The following is a 23,544-nucleotide window of genomic DNA, read 5'->3' on the forward strand; positions in this document are numbered from 1 at the left end:
ATTGGTGATGGGAAAACGGTGGTGCGGATGAAAAAGAGGATGGACATGGTACACAATAGAAGCAGACAAAGAGCGGGAGGAGCAAGCATAAGGGAAAATGAGTGCATAACATGTCGGATGCGATCATACCAAAGACTAAAGCAACCGGATCCCATCGAACTCCGAAGTTAAGCGTGCTTGGGCGAGAGTAGTACTAGGATGGGTGACCTCTGAGGAAGTCCTCGTGTTGCATCCCTCCTTTTTTGCGTCACGCGGCGACATTCATGGTGAAGTTAGGACGATATTTTTTGCGGGCACTCGTGCTCGGCTATTGGTGATGGGAAACGGTGGTGCGGCTGAAAAAGAGGATGGACATGGTACAAAATAGAAGCGATACAAGAGCGGGAGGAGCAAGCATAAGGGAAAATGAGTGCATAACATGTCGGATGCGATCATACCAAAGCACTAAAGCACCGGATCCCATCGAACTCCGAAGTTAAGCGTGCTTGGGCGAGTAGTACTAGGATGGGTGACCTCCTGAGGAAGTCCTCGTGTTGCATCCCCTCCTTTTTTGCGTCACGCGGCGACATTCATGGTGAAGTTAGGACGATATTTTTTTGCGGGCACTCGTGCTCGGCTATTGGTGATGGGAAACGGTGGTGCGGATGAAAAAGAGGATGGACATGGTACAAAATAGAGCGCCAGATAAAGAGCGGGAGGAGCAAGCATAAGGGAAAATGAGTGCATAACATGTCTGGATGCGATCATACCAAAGCACTAAAGCACCGGATCCCATCGAGAACTCCGAAGTTAAGCGTGCTTGGGCGAGAGTAGTACTAGGATGGGTGACCTCCTGGGAAGTCCTCGTGTTGCATCCTCCTTTTTTGCGCCACGCCGGCGACATTCATGGTGAAGTTAGGACGATATTTTTTTGCGGGCACTCGTGCTCGGCTATTAGTGATGGGAAACGGTGTTGCGGATGAAAAAGAGGATGGACATGGTACAAAATAGAAGCAGATAAAGAGCGGGAGGAGCAAGCATAAGGGAAAATGAGTGCATAACATGTCGGATGCGATCATACCAAGACTAAAGCACCGGATCCCATCGTAACTCCGAAGTTAAGCGTGCTTGGGCGAGAGTAGTACTAGGATGGGTGACCTCTGGGAAGTCCTCGTGTTGCATCCCTCCTTTTTTGCGCCACGCGGCGACATTCATGGTGAAGTTAGGACGATATTTTTTTGCGGGCACTCGTGTCTCGGCTTATTGGTGATGGGAAACGGTGGAAGTGCGGATGAAAAAGAGGGATGGACATGGTACAAAATAGAGCGGACAAAGAGCGGGAGGAGCAAGCATAAGGGAAAATGAGTGCATAACATGTCGGATGCGATCATACCAGCACTAAAGCACCGGATCCCATCGTAACTCCGGGTTAAGCGTGCTTGGGCGAGAGTAGTACTAGGATGGGTGACTCCCTGGAAGTCCTCGTGTTGCATCCCTCCTTTTTGCGTCACGGCGACATTCATGGTGAAGTTAGGACGATATTTTTTTGCGGGCACTCGTGCTCGGCTATTGGTGATGGGAAACGGTGGGTGCGGATGAAAAGAGGATGGACATGGTACAAAATAGAGCAGACAAAGAGCGGGAGGAGCAAGCATAAGGGAAAATGAGTGCATAACATGTCGGATGCGATCATACCAAAGACTAAAGCACCGGATCCCATCGAACTCCGAAGTTAAGCGTGCTTGGGCGAGAGTAGTACTAGGATGGGTGACCTCCTCGGGAAGTCCTCGTGTTGCATCCCTCCTTTTTGCGTCACGCGGCGACATTCATGGTGAAGTTAGGACGATATTTTTTGCGGGCACTCGTGCTCGGCTATTGGTGATGGGAAACGGTGGTGCGGATGAAAAAGAGGATGGACATGGTACAAAATAGAGCAGATAAAGAGCGGAGGAGCAAGCATAAGGGAAAATGAGTGCATAACATGTTTGATGCGATCATACTCAAAGATTAAAGCATCGGATCCCATCCGATCTCCGAAGTTAAGCGTGCTTGGGCGAGAGTAGTACTAGGATGGGTGACCTCCGGGAAGTCCTCGTGTTGCATCCCTCCTTTTTGCGTCACGCGGCGACATTCATGGTGAAGTTAGGACGATATTTTTTGCGGGCACTCGTGCTCAAGCTGTTGGTGATGGGAAACGGTGGTGCGGATGAAAAAGAGGATGGACATGGTACAAAATAGAGCAGGAGACAAAGAGCGGGAGGAGCAAGCATAAGGGAAAATGAGTGCATAACATGTCGGATGCGATCATACCGGCACTAAAGCACCGGATCCCATCGAACTCCGGGTTAAGCGTGCTTGGGCGAGAGTAGTACTAGGATGGGTGCCCTCCTGGGAAGTCCCCGAGTCGCATCCCTCCACATTTGCGTCACGCGTCGACAATCATTGTGAAGTTACGACGATATATTTTTGCGGTGCCTCTTTCTCGTCTATTGGTGAGCTGAAACGGTGGTGCGGATGAAAAAGAGGAATGACATGGTACAAAATAGAGCGCATAAAGAGCGGAGGAGCAAGCATAAGGGAAAATGAGTGCATAACATGTCGGATGCGATCATACCAAAGCACTAAAGCACCGGATCCCATCGTAACTCCGAAGTTAAGCGTGCTTGAAGTAGAGTAGTACTAGGATGGGTGACCTCCAGGAAGTCCTCGTGTTGCATCCCTCCTTTTTTGCGTCACGCGACATTCATGGTGAAGTTAGGACGAGTATTTTTTTGCGGCACTCGTGCTCGGATTTTGGTGATGGTAAACGGTGGTGCGCATGAAAAAGAGGATGGACATGGTACAAAATAGAGCAGACAAAGAGCGGGAGGAGCAAGCATAAGGGAAAATGAGTGCATAACATGTCGGATGCGATCATACCAGCACTAAAGCACCGGATCCCATCAGAACTCCGCAGTTAAGCGTGCTTGGGCGAGAGTAGTACTAGGATGGGTGACCTCCTGGGAAGTCCTCGTGTTGCATCCCTCCTTTTTTGCGTCACGCGGCGACTTTCTTGGTGAAGTTAGGACGATATTTTTGCGGGCACTCGTGCTCGGCCATTGGTGATGGGAAACGATGGTGCAGATGAAAAAGAGGATGGACATGGTACAAAATAGAAGCGGACAAAGAGCGGGAGGAGCAAGCATAAGGGAAAATGAGTGCATAACATGTCGGATGCGATCATACCAAAGACTAAAGCACCCGGATCCCATCGTAACTCCGAAGTTAAGCGTGCTTGGCGAGAGTAGTACTAGGATGGGTGACCTCACGGGAAGTCCTCGTGTTGCATCCCTCCTTTTTGCGTCACGCGGCGACATTCATGGTGAAGTTAGGGACGATATTTTTTTGCGTAGCACTCGTGCTCGGCTATTGGTGATGGGAAACGGTGGTGCGGATGAAAAAAGAGGATGGACATGGTACAAAATAGAGCAGACAAAGAGCGGGAGGAGCAAGCATAAGGGAAAATGAGTGCATAACATGTCGGATGCGATCATACCAGCACTAAAGCACCGGATCCCATCGTAACTCCAAGTTAAGCGTGCTTGGGCGAGTAGTACTAGGATGGGTGACCTCACGGGAAGTCCTCGTGTTGCATCCCTCCTTTTGCGTCACGCGGCGACATTCATGGTGAAGTTAGGACGATATTTTTTTGCGGGCACTCGTGCTCTGATATTGGTGATGGCAAACGGTGGTGCGGATGAAAAGAGGATGGACATGGTACAAAATAGAGCAGCATAAAGAGCGGGAGGAGCAAGCATAAGGGAAAATGAGTGCATAACATGTCGGATGCGATCAAACACGAACTAAAGCAACTCAACCCATCCTAACTCCGAAGTTAAGCGTGCTTGGGCAAGAGTAGTACTCGGTTGGGTGACCTCCTGGGCAGTCCTCGTGTTGCATCCCTCCTTTTTGCGTCACGCGGCGACATTCATGGTGAAGTTAGGACGATATTTTTTTATGGCACTCGTGCTCGGCTATTGGTGATGGGAAACGGTGGTGCGGATGAAAAAGAGGATGGACATGGTACAAAATAGAGCAAGATAAAGAGCGGGAGGAGCAAGCATAAGGGAAAATGAGTGCATAACATGTCGGATGCGATCATACTCAAAGACTAAAGCACCGGATCCCATCGTAACTCCGGTTAAGCGTGCTTGGGCGAGTAGTACTAGGATGGGTGACCTCCGGGAAGTCCTCGTGTTGCATCTCTCCTTTTTTGCGTCACGCGGCGACATTCATGGTGAAGTTAGGACGATATTTTTTGCGGGCACTCGTGCTCGGCTATTGGTGATGGGACACGGTGGTGCGGATGATAATGAGGAGGGCCATGGTTCTTTCTTGAGCTGAGTTAGTGCGGGTGGAGCAAGCATAAGGGAAAATGAGTGCATAACATGTCGGATGCGATCATACCGGCACTAAAGCACCGGATCCCATCGAACTCCGGAAGTTAAGCGTGCTTGGGCGAGTAGTACTAGGATGGGTGACCTGGGAAGTCCTCGTGTTGCATCTCTCCTTTTTGCGCCACGCTGGCGACATTCATGGTAGAAGTTAGGGACGATATTTTTTTGCGGGCACTCGTGCTCGGCTATTGGTGATGGGAAACGGTGGTGCGGATGAAAAAGAGGATGGATATGGTACAAAATAGAGCAGATAAAGAGCGGGAGGAGCAAGCATAAGGGAAAATGAGTGCATAACATGTCGGATGCGATCATACCAACACTAAAGCACCGGATCCCATCGTGAACTCCGAAGTTAAGCGTGCTTGGGCGAGTAGTACTAGGATGGGTGACCTCCTGGGAAGTCCCTCGTGGTTGCATCCCTCCTTTTGCGTCACGCGAGCGACATTCATGGTGAAGTTAGGACGATATATTTTTTTGCGGGCACTGCGTGCTCGGCTATTGGTGATGGGAAACGGTGGTGCGGATGAAAAGAGGATGGACATGGTACAAAATAGAGCAGACAAAGAGCGGGAGGAGCAAGCATAAGGGAAAATGAGTGCATAACATGTCGGATGCGATCATACCAAAGCACTAAAGCACCGATCCCATCGAACTCAAGTTAAGCGTGCTTGGGCGAGTAGTACTAGGATGGGTGACCTCACAGGGAAGTCCTCGTGTTGCATCCCTCCTTTTTTGCGTCACGCGGCGACATTCATGGTGAAGTTAGGACGATATTTTTTTGCGACACTCGTGCTCGGCTATTGGTGATGGGAAACGGTGGTGCGGATGAAAAAGAGGATGGACATGGTACAAAATAGAGCAGACAAAGAGCGGGAGGAGCAAGCATAAGGGAAAATGAGTGCATAACATGTCGGATGCGATCATACCGAGCACTAAAGCACCGGATCCCATCGGGAACTCCCAGAAGTGAAGCGTGCTAGGCCGATAGTAGTACTAGGATGGGTGACCTCCTGGGAAGTCCTCGTGTTGCATCCCTCCTTTTTTGCGCCACGCGGCGACATTCATGGTGAAGTTAGGACGATATTTTTTTGCGGGCACTCGTGCTCAGCTATTGGTGATGGGAAACGGGTGGTGCGGATGAAAAAGAGGATGGACATGGTACAAAATAGAGCAGACAAAGAGCGGAGGAGCAAGCATAAGGGAAAATGAGTGCATAACATGTCGGATGCGATCATACCAAAGACTCAAAGCACCTGGATCCCATCGAACTCCGAAGTTAAGCGTGCTTGGGCGAGAGTAGTACTAGGATGGGTGACCTCCTGGGAAGTCCTCGTGTTGCATCCCTCCTTTTTGCGTCACGCGGCGACATTCATGGTGAAGTTAGGACGATATTTTTTTACGCGGGCACGTGCTCGGCTATTGGTGATGGGAAACGGTGGTGCGGATGAAAAGAGGATGGACATGGTACAAAATAGAGCGCATAAAGAGCGGGAGGAGCAAGCATAAGGGAAAATGAGTGCATAACATGTCGGATGCGATCATACCAGACTAAAGCACCGGATCCCATCGTAACTCCGAGTTAAGCGTGCTTGGGCGAGTAGTACTAGGATGGGTGACCTCCTGGAAGTCTCGTGTTGCATCCCTCCTTTTGCGCCACGGAGACATTCATGGTGAAGTTAGGACGATATTTTTTGCCATGGGCACTCGTGCTCGGCTATTGGTGATGGGGAAACGGTGGTGCGGATGAAAAAGAGGATGGACATGGTACAAAATAGAAGCGGACAAAGAGCGGGAGGAGCAAGCATAAGGGAAAATAGAGTGCATGCGCACATGTTCGGATGGCGATCATCACAGGCAAAGCACTTAAAGCAACCAGGATCCCATCGAACTCAGAAGTTAAGCGTGCTTGGGCGCGAGAGTAGTAATTTAGGATGGGTGACCTCCTGGGAAGTCCTCGTGTTGCATCCCTCCTTTTTTGCGTCACGCGGCGACATTCATGGTGAAAGTTAGGACTGATATTTTTTGGCGGGCACTCGTGCTCGAATGGCTATTGGTGATGGGAAACGGTGGTGCGGATGAAAAGAAGAAGGGATGGACATGAGTACAAAATAGAGCGGAGACAAAAGAGCGGGAGGAGCAAGCATAAGGGAAAATGAGTGCATAAACATGTCGGATGCGATCATACCAAAGCACTAAAGCACGGATCCCATCGGAACTCAAGAAGTTAGCGTGCTTGGCGAGAGTAGTACTAGGATGGGTGACCTCCACTTGAACTCGAAGTTAAGCGTACGGCTTGGGCGAGAGTAGTACTAGGATGGGTGACTCTCCTGAGGAAGTCCTCGTGTTGCATCCTCCTCACTTTTTTGCGTCAGCGCGACATTCATGGTGAAGTTAGGACGATATTTTTGCGGGCACTCGTGTCTTCGCTATTGGTGATGGGGAAACGGTGGTGCGGATGAAAAAGAGGATGGACATGTGGTACAAACTAGAAGCGGATTGGAAGAAGCGGGAGGAGCAAGCATAAGGAAAATGAGTGCATAACATGCTCGGATGTCTGCGATCATACCGGCACTAAAGCAACCGGATCCTATCGAACTCCGAAGTTAAAGCGTGCTTGGGCGAGTAGTACTACAGGATGGGTGACCTCTGAGAATCTCGTGTTGCATCCCTCCTTTTTGCGTCACGCGGCGATATTCATGGTGAACTTAGGGCGATATTTTTGCGGGCACTGCGTGCTCGGCTACAAAATAAATGGAGACAAAAGAGCGGGAGGAGCAAGCATGAAGGAAAATGAGTGCATAACATGTCGGATGCGATCTGACACTAAAGCAGGATCCCATCGAAACTCCGAAGTTAAGCGTGCTTGGGCTGCAGAGTAGTACACTAGGATGGGTGACCTCACTGAGAGAGTCCTCGTGTTGCATCCTCCTTTTTTGCCGTCCACGCGGCGACATTCATGGTGAAGTTAGGACGCATATTTTTTTGGCGGGCACTCGTGCTCGAAGCTATTGGTGATGGGAAAACGGTGGTGCGGATGAAAAAGAGGATGGACATGGTACAAAATAGAAGCGGACAAAAGAGCGGGAGGAGCAAGCATAAGGGAAAATGAGTGCATAACATGATCGGATGCGATCATACCAAGCACTAAAGCACCGGATCCCATCGTAACTCCGAAGTTAAAGCGTGCTTGGGCGAGAGTAGTACTAGGATGGGTGACCTCACCTGAGGAAGTCCTCGTGTTGCATCCCTCGGCTTTTTCGCGTCACGCCAAGCGATATTCATGAGTGAAGTTAGGACGATATTTTTCTTGGCCGGGCACTCGTGCTCGGCTGTGATGAGTAGAGGGAAACGGTGGTGCGGATGAAAAAAGAGGATGGACATGGTACAAAATACGAGCGAGACAAAGAGCGGGAGTGAGCAAGCATAAGGGAAAATGAGTGCATAACATGTCGAGACATGCGATCATACCGACACTAAAGCAATCGGATCCCATCGTAACTCCGAAGTTAAAAGGCGTGCTTGGGCGAGTAGTACTAGGATGGGTGACCTCCCATCAGAACTCCGAAGTTAAGGCGTGCTTGGCGAGTAGTACTAGGATGGGTGACCTCACAGGAGAAGTCCTCGTGTTGCATCCCTCACTTTTTTGCATGTCACGCGGCGACATTCATAGTGAAGTTAGGACGATATTTTTTTGCAGGCACTCGTGCTCGCCGGCTATTGGTGATGGGGAAAGCGGTGGGTGCGGATATAGAAAAAGAGGATGGACATGGTACAAAATAGATGCAGACAAAGAGCGGGGAGGGAGCAAGCATAAGGGAAAATGAGTGCATAAACATGTCGGATGCGATCATACCGGCACTAAAAGCACCGGATCCCATCGAGAACTCCGGGTTAAGCGTTGCTTGGGCGAGTAGAGTAGTACTAGGATGGGTGTGACCTCCTGAGGAAGTCCTCGTGTTTGCATCCCTCCTTTTTTGCGTCCACGCGGCGACATTCATGGTGAAGTTAGGACGATATTTTTTTTAAGCGGAGCACTTCGTGCTCGGCTATTGGTGATGAGGAAACGGTGGTGCGGATGAAAAAGAGGATGGACACCATGGTACAAAATAGACAGCAGAACAAAAGAGCGGGAGGAGCAAGCATAAGGGAAAATGAGTGCATAACATGTCGGATGCGATCATGCAGCCACTAAAGCACCGGATCCCATCAGAACTCCAGAAGTTAAGCGCATGCTTGGGGCGAGAGTAGTACTGGGATGGGTGACCTCCCATCGGAACTCCGAAGTTAAGCGTGCTTGGGCGAGGTATAGTACTAGGATGGGTGACCTCTGGGAAGTCCTCGTGTTGCATCCCTATCCTTTTTTTTTGGCGCTCAAGCGCGTACATTCATGGTGAAGTTAGGGCCCGATTTATATTTTTTGCGGGCACTCGTGCTCGGCTATTGGTGATGGGAAACGGTGGTGCGGATGAAAAGAGGATGGACATGGTACAAAATAGAGCAGGGCACAAAGAGCGGGAGGAGCAAAGCAGCTTAAGGGAAAATGGAAGTGCATAACATGTCGGATGCGTATCATTCCACCAGCACTAAAGCACCGGATCCCATCGAACTTCGAAGTTGTAAAGCGTGCCTTGAAGGCGAGAGTGAGTACTAGGATGGGTGACCTCCTGGGAAGTCCTGCGTGTTGCATCCCTCCTTTTTTTTAGCGTCACGCGGCGACATTCATGGGTGAAGTTAGGACTGATATTTTTTGCGGGCACTGCGTGCTGCGGCCCTATTAGTGATGGGAAACGTGTGGTGCGGATAAAAAGAGGATGGACATGGTACAAAATAGACGCAGACTTAAAGAGCGGGAGGAGCAAGCATAAGGGAAAATGAAAGTGCCATAACATGTCGGATGCGATCATACTCAAAGTACTAAAGCCAATCGGATCCCATCGAACTCCAAAGTTAAGCGTGCTTTAGGCAGAGTAGTACTAGGGATGGGTGACCTCTGGGAGAATCCTCGTGTTGCATCCCTCCTTTTTTGCCGTCACGCGGCGACATTCATGCGGTGTGAAGTTAGGACGATATTTTTTGCGGGCACTCGTGCTCGGCGCTATTGGTGATAGGGAAAACGGTTGTGCAGAGATGTGAAAAAGAGGATGGACATGGTACAAAATAGAAACGCAGACAAGAGAGCCGTGGAGGAGCAAGCATAAGGGAAATATGAGTGCATAACATGTCGGATGCAAAGTATCATACCCGCACTAAAGCAACTTGCCGGATCCCATCAGAACTCCGGCTGGGATTAAGCGTGAAGGGCGAGAGTAGTACTAGGGATGGGTGAGCCTCACAGGAAGTCCTCGTGTATGCATCCCTCTGCTACACGTCTTCTGCGTCACGTTTTACATTCATGGTGAAGTTAGGACGATATTTTTTTGGCGGGCACTCGTGCTCCGGCTATTGGTGATGGGGAAACGGTGGTGCCCAGGATGAAAAGGGGATGGACATGGTACAAAATAGAAGCAGATAAAGAGCCGGGAGGAGCAGAAGCATAAGATAAAATGAGTGCATAACATGTTTCGGATGCGATCATACCGACACTAAAGCACCGGGATCCCATCGTAACTCCGAAGTTAAGCGCGTGCTTGGGCAGAGATGTAGTACTAGGATGGGTGACCCTCACGGGAAGTCCCTAGAGTGTTGCATCCCTCCTCTTTTTGCGTCACGCGGCCATTGAGCATATCATGCGGTGAAGTTGAGGACGATATTTTTTGCCGGGCACTCGTGCTCGAAGCTGGTGATGGGAAACGGTGGTGCGGATGAAAAAGAGGATGGACATGGTACAAAATAGAGCAGACAAAGAGCGGGAGGAGCAAGCATAAGGGAAAATGAGTGCATAACATGTCGGATGCGATCATCTGGCGGCTAAGCGCGGATCGTGAGCTCGAAGTTAGCGTGCTTGGCGGCAGTAGTACTAGGATGGGTGACCTCTGGGAGAATCTTGTTGCATGCCTCGGCACCGTCCTTTGGCCCGACATTCATGGTGAAGTTATGACGATTTTTTTGCGGGCACTCGTGCTCGGCTATTGGTGATGGGAAACGGGTGGTGCGGATGAAAAAGAGTAGATGGACATGAAGGTACAAAAATAGAAGCAGACAAAAGAGCGGGGAGGAGCAAGCATACAGGGAAGCAATGAGTGCACTAACATGTCGGATGCGATCATACCGGCACTAAAGCACTCCGGATCCCATCGGAACTCCGAGAAGTTAAGCGTGCTTGGGCGAGAGTAGTAACTAGGATGGGTGACCTCACAGGATGTCCTGCGTGTTGCATCCCTCCTTTTTTGCGTCACGCGCGCGACATTCATGGTGAAGTTGAGGACGATATTTTTTGCGGCGCACTTTGCGTGCTCGGCTATTGGTGATGGGAAACGGTGGTGCGCGATGAAAAAGAAGGATGGACATGGTACAAAATAGAGCGAGACAAAGAGAGCGGGAGGAGCAAGCATAAGGGAAAATGAGTGCATAACACTTGTCGGATGCTGATCATACGGCAAAGACTAAAGCACCGGATCCCAATGAACTCCGAAGTTAAGCCGTGCTTGGGCGAGTAATGTAGTACTAGGATGGGTGGCCTCACAGGAGAAGTCCTCGTGTTGCATCCCTCCTTTTTTGCGTCACGCGGCGACATTCATGGTGAAGTTGGAGCGGACGATATTTTTTGCGGGCACTTCGTGCTACAAGCTATTGGCCAGTCGATGGGAAACGGTGCAGTGCGGATGAAAAAGAGGATGGACATGGTACAAAAATAGAAGCGGAGACATAAAGAGCGGGAGGAGCAAGCATAAGGGAAAATGAGTACTGCATAACATGTTTGGCGGATGCGATCATGCCAAAGCACTAAAAAAGCCACCCAGGATCCCATCGAACTCCGAAGTTAAAGCGTGCTTGAGGCGAGAGTAGTACTAGGATGGGTGAGCCTCTTTCGGGAAGTCCCTCGTGTTTGCATCCCTCTGGCCTTTTTGCCGTCACGCGGCGACAATTCATGGTGAAGTTATGACGTCATATTTTTTTGTTTGCGGAGCACTGCGTGCTCCAAAAGCTATTGGTGATGGGAAACGGTGTAGTGCGGGGATGAAAAAAGAGGATGGACATGGTACAAAATAGAGCGTATAAAGAGCGGGAGGAGCAAAGCATAAGGGAAAATGAGTGCATAACATATCGGATGCGATGCATACTCAAAGACTAAAGCAATCGATCCCATCGTAACTAGAAGTTAAGCGTGCTTGGGCGAGAGTAGTACTAGGATGGGTGACCTCCTGAGAAGTCCTCGTGTTGCATCCCCTCCTTTTGCCGTCAGCGGCCGCTTACATTCATGGTGAAGTTAGGACGATATTTTTTTGCGGGGCACTCTCGTGCTCGAAGCTGGCCTTGGTGATGGGAAACGGTGGTGCAGGAGATGAAAAAGAGGATGGGACATGAGTACAAAATAGAGCAGCGGAACCAAAGAGCCAGGAGGAGCAAGCATAAGGGTAAAACTGAGTGCCTCATAACATTACGTCGGATGCGATCATACCAAGACTAAAGCGCGATCGGATCCCATCGTAACTCTCGAAGTTAAGCGTTGCTTGGGCGAAGAGTAGTACTAGGATGGGTGACCTCACGGGAAGTCCCTCGTGGTTTGCATCCCTCCTTTTTTGCGTCACGCGGCGACATTCATGAGTGAAGTTAGGACGATATTTTTTGCGGGCACTCGTGTTCCCGAAGCTATTGGTGATAGAGGAAACGGTGGTGCGGATGAAAAAGAGGATGGACATGGTGTATAAAATAGAGCAACGGATAAAGAGCGGGAGGAGTGTCAAGCATAAAGGGAAAAATGAGTGCATAACATGTCGGATGCGATCATACTCAAAGCACTTCAAAGCACCGGATCCACACTGAAACCTCCGAGTTAAGCGTAGCTTGGGGCGAGTAGTACTAGGATGGGTGACTCTCCACAGGAAGTCCCTCGTGTTGCATCCCTCCTTTTTGCGTCACGCGGCATGACATTCATGGTGAAATTAGGACTTATATATTTTTTTGCGAAGGCACTCGTGCTCGGCTGTGGTGATGGGAAGACGGTGGTGCGGATGAAAAAGAGGATGGACATGGTACAAAATAAGAAGCGAGATAAAGAGCGGGAGGAGCAAGCACTAAGGGAAAATGAGTACATAACATGTCGGATGCGATCATACCAAGACTGAAAGCACCGGATCCCATCGAGAACTCCGAAGTTAAGCGTGCTTTAGTGAAATGTAGTACTAGTGATGGGTGACCTCCTGGGAAGTCCTCGTGTTGCATCCCTCGCTTTTTTGCGTCCCAACGCGGCGACATTCATATGGTGAAGTTAGCAGACGATATTATTTTTCCGGGCACTGCGTGCTCGGCTATTGGTGATGGGGAAACGGTGGTGCGGGATGAAAAAGAGGATGGACATGGTACAAAAATAGAGCAGACAAAGAGCGGAGAGGAGCAAGGCATAAGGAAAATGAGTGCGATAACATCTCGGATGCACGATCATACCAGCACACAGCACCGGATCCCATCCAGAATCTCCGAAGTTAAAGCGTGCTTTGGGCGAGAGTAGTACTAGGATGGGTGACCTCCGAGGAAGCCTCCTCGTGTTGCATCCACTCCTTTTTTGCGTCACGCGGCGACATTCATGGGTGAAGTTACGGGATGATATTTTTTTGCGGGCACTGCGTGTCTTCCGGCTATTAGTGATAGGGGAAACGGTGGTGCGGATGAAAAAAGAGTGATGGACATGGTACAAAATAGAAGCGATGGAGACAAAGAAGCGTGGAGGAGCAAGCATAAGGGAAAATTAGTGCATAACATGTCGGATGCGATCATGTTACCGCGACATTGTAAAGCACCGGATCCCATCGTGAACTCAAGTTAAGCGTAAGCTTGGGCGAGAGTAGGCATACTAGGATGGGTGACCTCACAGGAAGTCTCGTGTTGCATCCCTCCTTTTTGCGTCACTTGCTTGGCGACATTCATGGTGAAGTTAGGACGATATTTTTTTGCGGGCACTCGTGCTCGGCTATTGGTGATAGGGAAACGGTGGTGCAAGGGATGAAAAGAGAGGATGGACATGGTACAAAATAAGGCAGCAAAAGATGAAGAGCGGGAGGAGCAAGCATAAGGGAAAATGAGTGCATAACACAATCGGATGTGAGTCATACCAAAGACTACAAGCACCGGATCCCATCGTGAACTCAGAAGTTAAGCGTGCTTGAAGTAGAGTAGTACTAGGATGGGTGACCTCCTCGGGAGAGTCCTCGTGTTGCATCCCTCCTTTTTGCGTCAACGCGGCGACATTCATGGTGAAGTTAGGGACGATATTTTTTTGGCGGGCACTCGTGCTCGGCTATTGGTGATGGGGAAACGGTGTGGTGCGGATGAAAAAGAGGATGGACATGGCAGTACAAAAAGTTAGAGTGCATAAAGAGCGGGAGGAGAGCGAGCGCCAAGGAAAATGAGTGCATAACATGTGGATGCGATCATGCCAGCGCTCGCTTTGGATCCCAGTAGATCAATTGCGTGCTTGGGGCGAGAGTGGCTCGAGATCGATGAGCCTCACAGGAAGTCCTCGTGTTGCCTCCCTCTTTTTGCGTCAGCGGCATTCATAGTGAAGTGGGACGATATTTTTTACAGGGCACTGTTGTTCAGCTGTTGGTGATGGGAAGCGGTGGGTGCGCGGATGAAAAGGGAAGGGATGGACATGAGCTAAAATAGACGACAGCGGGGAAACAAGCATAAGGGGAAAATGAAGTGCATAACATGCTCGGATGCGATCATACCAAGCACTAAAGCACCGTGGATCCCCATCGAGAACTCCGAAGTTAAGCGTGCTTGAAGTAGAGTAGTACTAGGATGGGTGACCTCACAGGAAGTCCTCGTGTTGCATCCTCCTTTTTGCGCCACGCGGCGACATTATCCATGGTGAAATTAGGACGATATTTTTTTTTAGGGCACTCGTGCTCGGCTATTAATGTTGATAGGGAAACGGTGGTGCGGATGAAAAAGAGAGAGGATGGACATGGTACAAAATAGAGCGGATAAAGAGCGAGGAGGAGCAAGCATAAGGGAAAATGAGTGCATAACATGTCGGATGCGATCATACCAAACACTAAAGCACGGATCCGCGAACTACCGAAGTTAAGTGTGCTTGGCGAGAGTAGTAATAGGATGGGTGACCTCACAGGAAGTCCTCGTGTTGCATCCCTCCTTTTTGCGTCACGCAGTGACATTCATGGTGAAATTAGGACGATATTTTTGCGGGCACTTGCGTGCTCGGCTATTGGTGATGGGGAAACGGTGGTGCGGATGAAAAGAGGATGGACATGGTACAAAATAGAAGCGAGACAAGAGAAAGCCGGAGGAGCAAGCATAAGGGAAAATGAGTGCATAACATGTCGGATGCGATCATACCGGCACTCAAAGCACCGGATCCCATCGTAACTCGAAGTTAAGCGTGCTTGGGCGGGCAGAGTAGTACTAGGGATGGGTGACCTCCTCGGGAAGTCCTCGTGTTGCATCCCTCCTTTTTTGCGTCCACGGCGGCGACATATCATGGCGGTGAAGTTAGGGACGATATTTTTTTTGCGGGCTTGCTCGTGTGCCTCGGCTATTGGTGATGGGAAACGGTGGGTGCAGGATGAAAAAGAGGATGGACATGGTACAAAATAGAAAGCGAGAACAAAGAAGCGGGAGGAGCAAGCATAAGGGAAAATGAGTGCATAACATGTCGGATGTGATCATACCCGCACTAAAGCACCGGATCCCATCGTAACTCCGGGTTAAGCGTGCTTGAGAGCGAGAGTAGTACTAGGATGGGTGACCTCCTGGGGAAGTCCTCGTGTTGCATCCCTCCTTTTTTACGCGTCCACTTGTGCCATGCGACATTCATGGGTAGAAGTTAGGACGATATTTTTTTTACGGCGCACTCGTGCTCGGCTATGTGGTGATGGGAAACGGTGGGTGCGGATGAAAAAGAGGATGGACATGGTACAAAATAGCAGAGCGGACAAAGAGCGTGGGAGGAGCCAAGCATAAGGGAAAATGAAAGTGCATAACATGCTCGGATGCGATCATACACGACACTAAAGCACACCGGATCCCATCGTAACTCCGAAGTTAAGCGTGCTTAAGCGTAGAGTAGTACTAGGATGGGTGACCTCCACAGAAGTCCTCGTGGTTGCATCCCTCCTTTTTCGTGCGCCACGCGTGCGTACATTCATGGTGAAGTTAGGACGATATTTTTTTAAGTGCACTCGTGCTCGGCTATTGAGTGATGGGAAACGGTGGTGCGGATGAAAAAGAGGATGGACATGGTACAAAATAGAAGCCGGAGGACAAAGAGGCGGGAGGAGCAAGCATAAAGGAAACGGTAGAGTGCCATAACATACGCCGGATGCGATCATACCAAAGCACTAAAGCACCGGATCCCATCGGGAACTCAGAGCTGGCGTAAAGCGTGCTTGGGCGAGAGTAGTACTAGAGATGGGTGACCTCCTGGGAAGTCCCTCGTGTTTGCATCCCTCCTTTTTTGGCGCTGTCACGCGGCGACATTCATGGTGAAATTAGGGACGATATTTTTTTAAGGGCACTCGTGCTCGGCTATTGGTGATGGGAAACGGTGGTGCGGATGAAAAAGAGGATGGACATGAGTACAAAATAAGAAGCAGACATAAAGACGGGAGGAGCAAGCATAAGGGGAAAATGAGTGCCATAACATGTCGGATGCGATCATACCAAAGACTCAAAGCACCGGATCCCATCGAACTCCGAAGTTAAGCGTGCTTGGGCGAGAGTAGTACTAGGATGGGTGACCTCCCGGAGGAAGTCCTCGTGTTGCATCCCTCCTTTTTGCGTCGCCACGCGGCGACATCTCATGGTGGTAAGTTAGGACGATGGCCTTTATTTGCCGGGCACTGCGTGCTCGGCTATTGGTGATGGGAAACGGTAGTGCGCGGATGAAAAAGAGGATGGACATGGTACAAAATAGAGCGGAGACAAAGAGAGCGGGAGGAGCAAGCATAAGGGAAAATGAGTGCATAACATGTCGGATGCGATCATACCCAAGCACTAAAGCACCGGATCCCATCGTAACTCTGAAGTTAAGCGTGCTTGAAGCGAGAGTAGTACTAGGGATGGGTGACCTCTGGGAAGTCCTCGTGTTGCATCCCTCCTTTTTTTGCGTCACGCGGCGACATTCATGGTGAAATTAGGACGAGTATTTTTTTATGCGGGCACTGGAGTCACTCGGCTGTGAGTGATAGAGGAAACGGTTGGTGCGGAGTGAAAAAAGAGGATGGACATGGTACAAGTAGAAATAGAGCGGACAAAAGAGCGGGAGGAGCAAGCATAAGGAAAATGAGTGCATAACATGGTCGGATGCGATCATACCGGCAGCACTAAAGCATAGGATCCCATCGAACTCCGAAGTTAAGCGTGCTTGAGGCGAGAGAGTAGTACTAGGATAGGTGACCTCACTGGGAAGTCCTCGTGTTGCATCCTCTTCTTTTTTTGCGTCACGCGGCGACATTCATGCGTGAAGTTAGGGGACGATATTTTTTTGCGGGCACTCGTGCTCGGCTATTGAGTGATGGGGAAACGCGGTGGTGCGGATGTAGAAAAGAGGGATGGACATGGTACAAAATAGAAACGTTGCATAAAGAGCGTGGAGGAGCAAGCATAAGGGAAAATATGAGTGCATAACATGTCGGATGCGTGATCATACTAAAGCACTAAAGCACCGGATCCCATCGAACTCAGTGTTAAGCGTGCTTTTGGGCGTAGAGTAGTACTAGGATGGGTGACCTCACGGGAAGTCCTCGTGTTGCATCCCTCCTTTTTTTGCGTCACGCGCGCGACATTCATGGTGAAGTTAGGGACTGATATTTTTTTATGCGGGCACTCGTGGCTCGGCCATTGGTGATGGGAAACGGTGGGTGCGGATGAAAAAAGAGTGATGGACATGGTACAAAATAGAGCGGAGACAAAGAGCGGGAGGAGCAAGCATAAGGGGAAAATGAGTGCATAACATGCTCGGATGCGATCATACCAAGCCACTAAGCAGCCACCTGATCCCATCGAGAACTCCGAAGTTAAGCGTGTTTAGGCGAGAGTAGTACTAGGATGGGTGACCTCACAGGGAAGTCCTCGCGTGTTGCATCCCTCCTTTTTTGCGTCCACGGCGCTTACATTCATGGTGAAGTTTGAGACGATATTTTTTTGCCGGGCACTGCGTGGCTCGGCTATTGGTGATGGGAAACGGTGGTGCGGATGAAAAAGAGAGGATGGACACTTGAGTACAAAATAGAAAAGCGTGACATAAAGAAGCGGGAGGAGCAAGCATAAGGGAAAATGAGTGCATAACATGTCGGATGCGATCATACCGGCCACTAAAGCACCGGATCCCATGAACTCCGAAGTTAAGCGTGCTTGGGCGAGAGTAGTACTAGGATGGGTGACCTCCTGGGAAGTCCTCGTGTTGCATCCCTCCTTTTTGCGTCAACGCATGACGACATTCATGGTGTAAGTTAGGACTGCATATTTTTTTGCGGGGCACTCGTGCAGTCGGCATTGGTGATGGGAAACGGTGGTGCTGGATGAAAAGAAGGGGATGGACATGGTACAAAATAGATGCAGGACAAAGAGCGTGGAGGAAGCAAGCATAAGGAAAATGAGTGCATAACATAGTCGGATGCGATCATATACCAAGCACTAAAGCACCGGATCCCCATCGGAACTCCGAGGTTAAGCGTGTTGGCTTGGGCGAGAGTAGTACTAGGATGCGGTGACCTCACAGGGAAGTCCTACCGTGGTTGCATCCCTCACTTTTTGGCGTCACGCCGCGACATTCATGAGTGAGAGGATTAGGACGATATTTTTTTGCGGGCACTTTCGTGCTCGGCTATTGGTGATGGGGAAAAGCAGTGATGCATGGTGGGCATTAGAAAAGAGAGGATGGACATGGTACAAAAAGATAGAAACGCGGTGATAAAGAAGCGGGAGGAGCAAGCATAAGGGAAAATGAGTGCATAACATGTCGGATGCGATCATACCGGCACTTAAAGCAATTGGGATCCCGGCATCAGGCAACTCCGAAGTTAAAACGTGCTTGGGTAGAGTAGTACTACAGGATGGGTGACCTCCTGGGAAGTCCTCGTGTTGCATCCTCCTTTTTTGCGCGCCACGCCAAGTATATCATGGCGGTGAAGTTAGGATTCGATATTTTTTTGGCGCACTGCGTGTTTCTCGGCTATTGAGTGATGGGAAATTCGGTGGTAAGCGGATGAAAAAGAGGATGGACATGGTACAAAATGAGAGCGAGACATAAAGAGCGGGAGGAGCAAGCTATAAGGGAAAATGAGTGCATAACATGTCGGATGCGATCATACTCAAGCACTAAAGCAATTTGATCCCATCGTAACTGCGAAGTTAAGCGTGTTTGGCGCTTAGAGTAGTACTAGGATGGGTAGACCTCACAGGAAGTCCTCGTAGTTGCATCCCTCCTTTTTTGCGTCACGCGGCGACATTCATGAGTGAAGTTAGGACGATATTTTTTTGCGGGCACTACGTGCTCGGCTAGTTATTGCGGGATGATGGGAAACGGTGGGTGCGGATGAAAAAGAGGATGGACATGGTACAAAATAGAAGCTGGAGTACAAAGAGCAGGAGGAGCAAGCATAAGGGAAAATGAAGTGCATAACATGTCGGGATACGATCATACTCGACACTAAAGCCACCGGATCCCATCGAGGTAACTCCGAAGTTAAGCGTGGCTTGGGCGAGAGTAGTACTAGGATGGGTGACCTCCTGGGAGAAGTCCCTCGGTGTTGCATCCCTCCTTTTTGCGCCACGCGGCGACATTCATGGTGAAGTTAGGACGATATTTTTTTGCGGGCACTGCGTGGCTCGGCTAGTAGTGATGGGAAAACGGGTGGTGCGGATGAAAAGAGGATGGACATGGTACAAAATAGAAGCGGAGCATAAAGAGCGGGAGGAGCAAGCATAAGGGAAAATGAGTGCATAACATGTCGGATGCGATCATACTCAAAGCACTAAAGCACCGGATCCCATCGGAGACTCGAAGGACAAGCGTGCTTGAAGGCGAGTAGTACTAGGATGGGTGACCTCACGAGAGAGATCCTCGTGTTGCATCCCTCCTTTTTTACAGCCACGCGGCGACATTCATGGTGAAATTAGGATCGATATTTTTTTGCGGGCACTCGTGCTCGGCTGGCCATTGGTGATAGAGGGAAAACGGTGGTGCGGATGAAAAAGAGGTGATGGACAAGTGGTACAAAATAGAGCGAGCACAAAGAAGCGGGAGGAGAGCAAGCATAAGGGAAAATGAGTGCATAACATGTCGGATGCGTATCAGTGCCACCAAAGCACTAAAGCAACTTAGGATCCCATCGTAACTCCGAAGTTAAGCGTGCTTGGGCGAGTAGTACTAGGATGGGTGACCCTCCTGGGAAGTCCTCGTGTTTGCATCCCTCCTTTTTTTGATAGTCACGCCGCGCATATTCATGGTGAGAGTGGGACGATCATTTTTTTGCGGGCACTCGTGCTCTGGCTATTGAGTGATGAGGAAACGGTGGTGCGGATGAAAAAGAGGGATGGACATGGTACAAAATGAGAAGCGAGACAAAGAGCGGGAGGAGCAAGCATAAGGGGAAAATGAGTGCATAACATGTCGGATGCGATCATACCGAAGCACTAAAAGCACCGGGGATCCCATCGTAACTCCGAAGTTCAAGCGTGCTTGAGGCGAGAGTAGTACTAGGATGGGTGACCTCCCTGGGAAGTCCTCGTGTTGCATCCCTCCTTTTTATGCGGGGCCACGCGGGTGCGACATTCATGGTGTGAAGTTAGAGACTGATATTTTTTTGCGGGCACTCGTGGCTCGACTATTAGTGATGGGAAACGGTGAAAGTGCAGATGAAAAAGAGGATGGACATGGTACAAAATAGAAACGCAGACAAAGAGCGGGGAGGAGCAAGCATAAGGGAAAATGAGTGCATAACATGTCGGATGCGATCATAGGGCCTGGAAGCACTAAAGCACCTAGGATCCCATCGTAACTCCGGGTTAAGCGTGCTTGGGCGAGTAGTACTAGGATGGGTAGACCTCCTGAGGAAGTCCTCGTGTTGCATCCCTCTCACTTTTTTTTACGTCACGCCGGCGACATTCATGGTGAAGTTAGGGCCCGATACATTTTTGCGGGCACTCAGTGCTCGCCTATTGGTGATGGGAAACCGGTGGTGCGGATGAAAAAGAGGGATGGACATGGTACAAAATAGAGAAGACGGACAAGAGCGGGAGGAGCAAGACATAAGGAAAATGAGTGCATAACATGTCGGATGCGATGTCATGTGACCTAAGACACCCGGATCCCATCAGGCCTCTGAAAGTTAAGCGTGCTTGTAAAGCACCGGATCACCACTTCGAACTCAAGTTAAGTGCAGAGCTTAAGTAGAGTAGTAATAGGATGGGTGACCTCTGCACAGGAAGTCCTCGTGTTGCATCCCTCCTTTTAATGCGCCACGCTTAAGACATTCATGGTGAAATTAGGACGAGCATTTTATTTTTTTGCCGGGCACTCGTGCTAGAAGCTAGTGATAGAGAAACGGTGGTGCGGATGAAAAAGAGGATGGACATGGTACAAAATGAAACGCAGCATAAAGAAGCCGGGAGGAGCAAGCATAACGAGGAAAATGAGTGCATAACATGTCGGATGCGATTGCATACCAGCACTAAAGCACCGGATCCCCATGATCCGACTTAACTCCGAAGTTAAGCGTGCTTGGGCGAGAGTAGTACTAGGATGGGTGACCTCCTGGGAAGTCCTGCGTGTTGCATCCCTCCCTTTGCGTCACGCGGCGACCATTCATGGTGAGGTAGGACGATATGGCTTTTTGCGGGCACTCGTGTTTCACCATTGGTGATAGATGGGAAACGGTGAAGTGCCAGAGATGAAAAAGAAGGGATGGACATGGTACAAACATAGAAGCAGATAAAGAAGCGTGGGAGGAGCAAGCATAAGGGAAAATGAGTGCATAACATGTCGGATGCGATCATACCAAAGCCACTAAACCACCGGATCCCATCGAACTCCGGTTGCAGTTAAAGCGTGCTTGAAGGCGAGAGTAGTACTAGGATGGGTGAGACCTCCTCGGGGAAGTCCTCGTGAAACTTTGCATCCCTCCTTTTTTTGCGTCACGCAGCGACATTCATCGGTGAAGTACATTCATGAAGCGGCTATTGATCGATATTTTGCGGCACTACTCGTGCTCGGCTATTGGTGATGGGAGAACGGTGGGTGCGAGATGTAGAAAAAGAGGATGGACATGGTACAAAATAGAGGGCGAGACAAAGAGCGGGAGTGAGCAAGCATAAGGGAAAATGAGTGCATAACATGTTCGGATGCGATTACTATACCAAAGCACTAAAGCACCGGATCCCATCGAGAACTCCGAAGTTAAGCGTGCTTTGGCGAGAGAGTAGTACTAGAGGAGTAACAGGATTGTGCAGACCTCCCGGGAGAGTCCTCGTGTTGCATCCTCCTCCTTTTTTGGCGTCTACGCGACATGCGGCGACATTCATGGTGAAGTTAGGACGATACTATATTTCGGCGGCACTCGTGGCTCGGCTATTGGTGATGGGGAAACGGTGGGTGCTGGATGAAAAAGAGGATGGACATGGTACAAAATAGGCAGCAGCATAAAGAGCGGGAGGAGCAAGCATAAGGGAAAATGAGTGCATAACATGTCGGATGCGTGATCATACCAAAGACTAAAGCACTTCGGATCCCATCCCGAACTCGGTTAAGCGTATACGAAGTTAAAGCGTGCTTGGGTGAGAGTAGTACTAGGATGGGTGACATGCACCAGGAAAGTCCTCGTGTTGCATCCCTCCTTTTTTGCGCCACGCGGCGACATTCATGGTGAAGTTAGGACGATATTTTTTTCGGGCACTCGTGCTTTCGATCATTGGCTAGTGATGGAAACGGTGAGTGTTAAGCAGGATGAAAAAAGAGGATGGACATGGTACAAAATAGAAACGAGACAAAAGAGCGGAGGAGCAAGCATAAGGAGAAAATGAGTGCATAACATGTGCGGATGCGATCATATTGAGCCAAGCACTAAACCACCGGATCCCATCGTAATTCAAGTTGTTGCGAGAAGTTAGCGTGGCTTGGGCGAGAGTAGTACTAGGATGGGTGACACTCACAGGGAAGTCCTCGTGGCGCTGCATCCTCTCGCGCTGCCTCCCCTTTTGCGTCACGCGGCGACATTCATGCGTGAAATTAGGATTTGATATTTTTTTGCACACTCGGGCACTCGTGCTCGGCTATTGGTGATGGGAAACGGTAGTGTGCGGAGTGAAAAAGAGGATGGACATGGTACAAAATAGAGCGGATACAAGAAGCTTGGAGGAGCAAGCATAAGGGAAAATGAGTGCATAACATGTTAGGATGGCGATCATACCAAAGCATTTTAAAGCACCGGATCCCATCGGGAACTCAAGTTGTCGCAGCGTGCTTGGGCGAGAGTAGTACTAGGATGGGTGACCTCACTATGAGGAAGTCCTCGTGGTTTGCATCCCCTCCTCTTTTTTACGTCAACGGCGACATTCATGAGTGAAGTTTGAGGACGATATTTTTGCGAGGAGCACTCGTGTACTGGCGATTGGTGATAAATAGGAAACGGTGTGGTGCGGATGAAAAGAGGATGGACATGTGGTACAAAATAGAAGCGAGTACAAAGATGCGGAGAGGAGGCAAGCATGAGGAAAATGAGTGCATAACATGTCGGATGCGATCATACCAAAGCATTAAAGCCATAGGATCCCCATCGAACTCCCGAAGTTTTTTCGTGGCAGGCGTTTTGGTGAGAAGTAGTACTAGGATGGGTGACCTCCGGGAAGTTTCCTCGTGTTCAAGCATCCTCCTCCTTTTTCGCAGTCACGCGGCGACATTCATGAGTAGAAGTTAGGACGATATTTTTTGCGGGGCACACAAATGTGCTGCACGCTATTGGTGATGACAGGAAACGGTGGGCGCTGCGGATGAAAAAAGAGTGATGGACAT

The 23,544-nt window shown here is 49.8% G+C and overlaps 13 non-coding genes and 28 pseudogenes across 13 annotated transcripts; all 41 read left to right on the forward strand.

The window, feature by feature from the left end:
- Positions 1-115: 115 nt before the first annotated feature.
- Positions 116-235, forward strand: LOC127320082 (5S ribosomal RNA). Its single transcript, XR_007862956.2, has one exon. It is a non-coding gene; the product is annotated as a 5S ribosomal RNA (ribosomal RNA).
- A 188-nt stretch (positions 236-423) lies between these two features.
- Positions 424-542, forward strand: LOC127319319 (5S ribosomal RNA). Its single transcript, XR_011750485.1, has one exon. It is a non-coding gene; the product is annotated as a 5S ribosomal RNA (ribosomal RNA).
- A 193-nt stretch (positions 543-735) lies between these two features.
- On the forward strand, positions 736-857 carry LOC127320149 (5S ribosomal RNA). Its single transcript, XR_007863024.2, has one exon. It is a non-coding gene; the product is annotated as a 5S ribosomal RNA (ribosomal RNA).
- A 189-nt stretch (positions 858-1,046) lies between these two features.
- LOC127319850 (5S ribosomal RNA) lies at positions 1,047-1,164 on the forward strand. The gene has a single exon (XR_007862733.2). It is a non-coding gene; the product is annotated as a 5S ribosomal RNA (ribosomal RNA).
- Positions 1,165-1,358: 194 nt separating this feature from the next.
- Positions 1,359-1,475, forward strand: LOC127319872 (5S ribosomal RNA). The gene has a single exon (XR_007862754.2). It is a non-coding gene; the product is annotated as a 5S ribosomal RNA (ribosomal RNA).
- Positions 1,476-1,660: 185 nt separating this feature from the next.
- LOC127319892 (5S ribosomal RNA) lies at positions 1,661-1,780 on the forward strand. The gene has a single exon (XR_007862774.2). It is a non-coding gene; the product is annotated as a 5S ribosomal RNA (ribosomal RNA).
- A 185-nt stretch (positions 1,781-1,965) lies between these two features.
- Positions 1,966-2,085, forward strand: LOC127319880 (5S ribosomal RNA; annotated as a pseudogene).
- A 190-nt stretch (positions 2,086-2,275) lies between these two features.
- LOC127320077 (5S ribosomal RNA) lies at positions 2,276-2,392 on the forward strand. The gene has a single exon (XR_007862951.2). It is a non-coding gene; the product is annotated as a 5S ribosomal RNA (ribosomal RNA).
- Positions 2,393-2,579: 187 nt separating this feature from the next.
- Positions 2,580-2,699, forward strand: LOC127319913 (5S ribosomal RNA; annotated as a pseudogene).
- Positions 2,700-2,884: 185 nt separating this feature from the next.
- On the forward strand, positions 2,885-3,003 carry LOC127319975 (5S ribosomal RNA). The gene has a single exon (XR_007862853.2). It is a non-coding gene; the product is annotated as a 5S ribosomal RNA (ribosomal RNA).
- Positions 3,004-3,190: 187 nt separating this feature from the next.
- LOC127319871 (5S ribosomal RNA) lies at positions 3,191-3,310 on the forward strand (annotated as a pseudogene).
- A 190-nt stretch (positions 3,311-3,500) lies between these two features.
- On the forward strand, positions 3,501-3,616 carry LOC127319897 (5S ribosomal RNA). The gene has a single exon (XR_007862779.2). It is a non-coding gene; the product is annotated as a 5S ribosomal RNA (ribosomal RNA).
- Positions 3,617-3,802: 186 nt separating this feature from the next.
- LOC127319991 (5S ribosomal RNA) lies at positions 3,803-3,921 on the forward strand (annotated as a pseudogene).
- A 187-nt stretch (positions 3,922-4,108) lies between these two features.
- LOC127319812 (5S ribosomal RNA) lies at positions 4,109-4,224 on the forward strand (annotated as a pseudogene).
- Positions 4,225-4,411: 187 nt separating this feature from the next.
- LOC127320022 (5S ribosomal RNA) lies at positions 4,412-4,525 on the forward strand (annotated as a pseudogene).
- A 190-nt stretch (positions 4,526-4,715) lies between these two features.
- LOC127319928 (5S ribosomal RNA) lies at positions 4,716-4,835 on the forward strand. The gene has a single exon (XR_007862810.2). It is a non-coding gene; the product is annotated as a 5S ribosomal RNA (ribosomal RNA).
- Positions 4,836-5,024: 189 nt separating this feature from the next.
- On the forward strand, positions 5,025-5,140 carry LOC127319925 (5S ribosomal RNA; annotated as a pseudogene).
- Positions 5,141-5,327: 187 nt separating this feature from the next.
- On the forward strand, positions 5,328-5,450 carry LOC127320066 (5S ribosomal RNA). The gene has a single exon (XR_007862940.2). It is a non-coding gene; the product is annotated as a 5S ribosomal RNA (ribosomal RNA).
- A 188-nt stretch (positions 5,451-5,638) lies between these two features.
- LOC127319802 (5S ribosomal RNA) lies at positions 5,639-5,759 on the forward strand. Its single transcript, XR_007862688.2, has one exon. It is a non-coding gene; the product is annotated as a 5S ribosomal RNA (ribosomal RNA).
- Positions 5,760-5,945: 186 nt separating this feature from the next.
- LOC127319903 (5S ribosomal RNA) lies at positions 5,946-6,058 on the forward strand (annotated as a pseudogene).
- A 909-nt stretch (positions 6,059-6,967) lies between these two features.
- LOC139834849 (5S ribosomal RNA) lies at positions 6,968-7,084 on the forward strand (annotated as a pseudogene).
- A 455-nt stretch (positions 7,085-7,539) lies between these two features.
- On the forward strand, positions 7,540-7,663 carry LOC139834778 (5S ribosomal RNA; annotated as a pseudogene).
- Positions 7,664-8,254: 591 nt separating this feature from the next.
- LOC139834850 (5S ribosomal RNA) lies at positions 8,255-8,382 on the forward strand (annotated as a pseudogene).
- A 2,227-nt stretch (positions 8,383-10,609) lies between these two features.
- On the forward strand, positions 10,610-10,734 carry LOC139834780 (5S ribosomal RNA; annotated as a pseudogene).
- An 886-nt stretch (positions 10,735-11,620) lies between these two features.
- Positions 11,621-11,741, forward strand: LOC139834846 (5S ribosomal RNA; annotated as a pseudogene).
- An 876-nt stretch (positions 11,742-12,617) lies between these two features.
- LOC139834802 (5S ribosomal RNA) lies at positions 12,618-12,740 on the forward strand (annotated as a pseudogene).
- A 203-nt stretch (positions 12,741-12,943) lies between these two features.
- Positions 12,944-13,069, forward strand: LOC139834824 (5S ribosomal RNA; annotated as a pseudogene).
- A 1,159-nt stretch (positions 13,070-14,228) lies between these two features.
- Positions 14,229-14,352, forward strand: LOC139834803 (5S ribosomal RNA; annotated as a pseudogene).
- Positions 14,353-14,859: 507 nt separating this feature from the next.
- Positions 14,860-14,983, forward strand: LOC139834828 (5S ribosomal RNA; annotated as a pseudogene).
- A 208-nt stretch (positions 14,984-15,191) lies between these two features.
- Positions 15,192-15,312, forward strand: LOC139834795 (5S ribosomal RNA; annotated as a pseudogene).
- A 212-nt stretch (positions 15,313-15,524) lies between these two features.
- LOC139834818 (5S ribosomal RNA) lies at positions 15,525-15,648 on the forward strand (annotated as a pseudogene).
- A 205-nt stretch (positions 15,649-15,853) lies between these two features.
- Positions 15,854-15,983, forward strand: LOC139834826 (5S ribosomal RNA; annotated as a pseudogene).
- A 199-nt stretch (positions 15,984-16,182) lies between these two features.
- Positions 16,183-16,304, forward strand: LOC139834774 (5S ribosomal RNA; annotated as a pseudogene).
- A 204-nt stretch (positions 16,305-16,508) lies between these two features.
- On the forward strand, positions 16,509-16,630 carry LOC139834796 (5S ribosomal RNA; annotated as a pseudogene).
- A 206-nt stretch (positions 16,631-16,836) lies between these two features.
- On the forward strand, positions 16,837-16,961 carry LOC139834810 (5S ribosomal RNA; annotated as a pseudogene).
- A 207-nt stretch (positions 16,962-17,168) lies between these two features.
- On the forward strand, positions 17,169-17,292 carry LOC139834840 (5S ribosomal RNA; annotated as a pseudogene).
- Positions 17,293-17,494: 202 nt separating this feature from the next.
- LOC139834820 (5S ribosomal RNA) lies at positions 17,495-17,622 on the forward strand (annotated as a pseudogene).
- A 206-nt stretch (positions 17,623-17,828) lies between these two features.
- On the forward strand, positions 17,829-17,946 carry LOC139834730 (5S ribosomal RNA). Its single transcript, XR_011750428.1, has one exon. It is a non-coding gene; the product is annotated as a 5S ribosomal RNA (ribosomal RNA).
- A 1,219-nt stretch (positions 17,947-19,165) lies between these two features.
- Positions 19,166-19,294, forward strand: LOC139834837 (5S ribosomal RNA; annotated as a pseudogene).
- An 856-nt stretch (positions 19,295-20,150) lies between these two features.
- Positions 20,151-20,277, forward strand: LOC139834821 (5S ribosomal RNA; annotated as a pseudogene).
- Positions 20,278-21,187: 910 nt separating this feature from the next.
- Positions 21,188-21,317, forward strand: LOC139834773 (5S ribosomal RNA; annotated as a pseudogene).
- The last annotated feature ends 2,227 nt before the right edge of the window (positions 21,318-23,544 follow it).

Source organism: Lolium perenne, unplaced genomic scaffold (genome assembly GCF_019359855.2).
Source record: "Lolium perenne isolate Kyuss_39 unplaced genomic scaffold, Kyuss_2.0 unplaced63, whole genome shotgun sequence".
NCBI classification, from domain to species: Eukaryota; Viridiplantae; Streptophyta; class Magnoliopsida; order Poales; family Poaceae; genus Lolium; species Lolium perenne.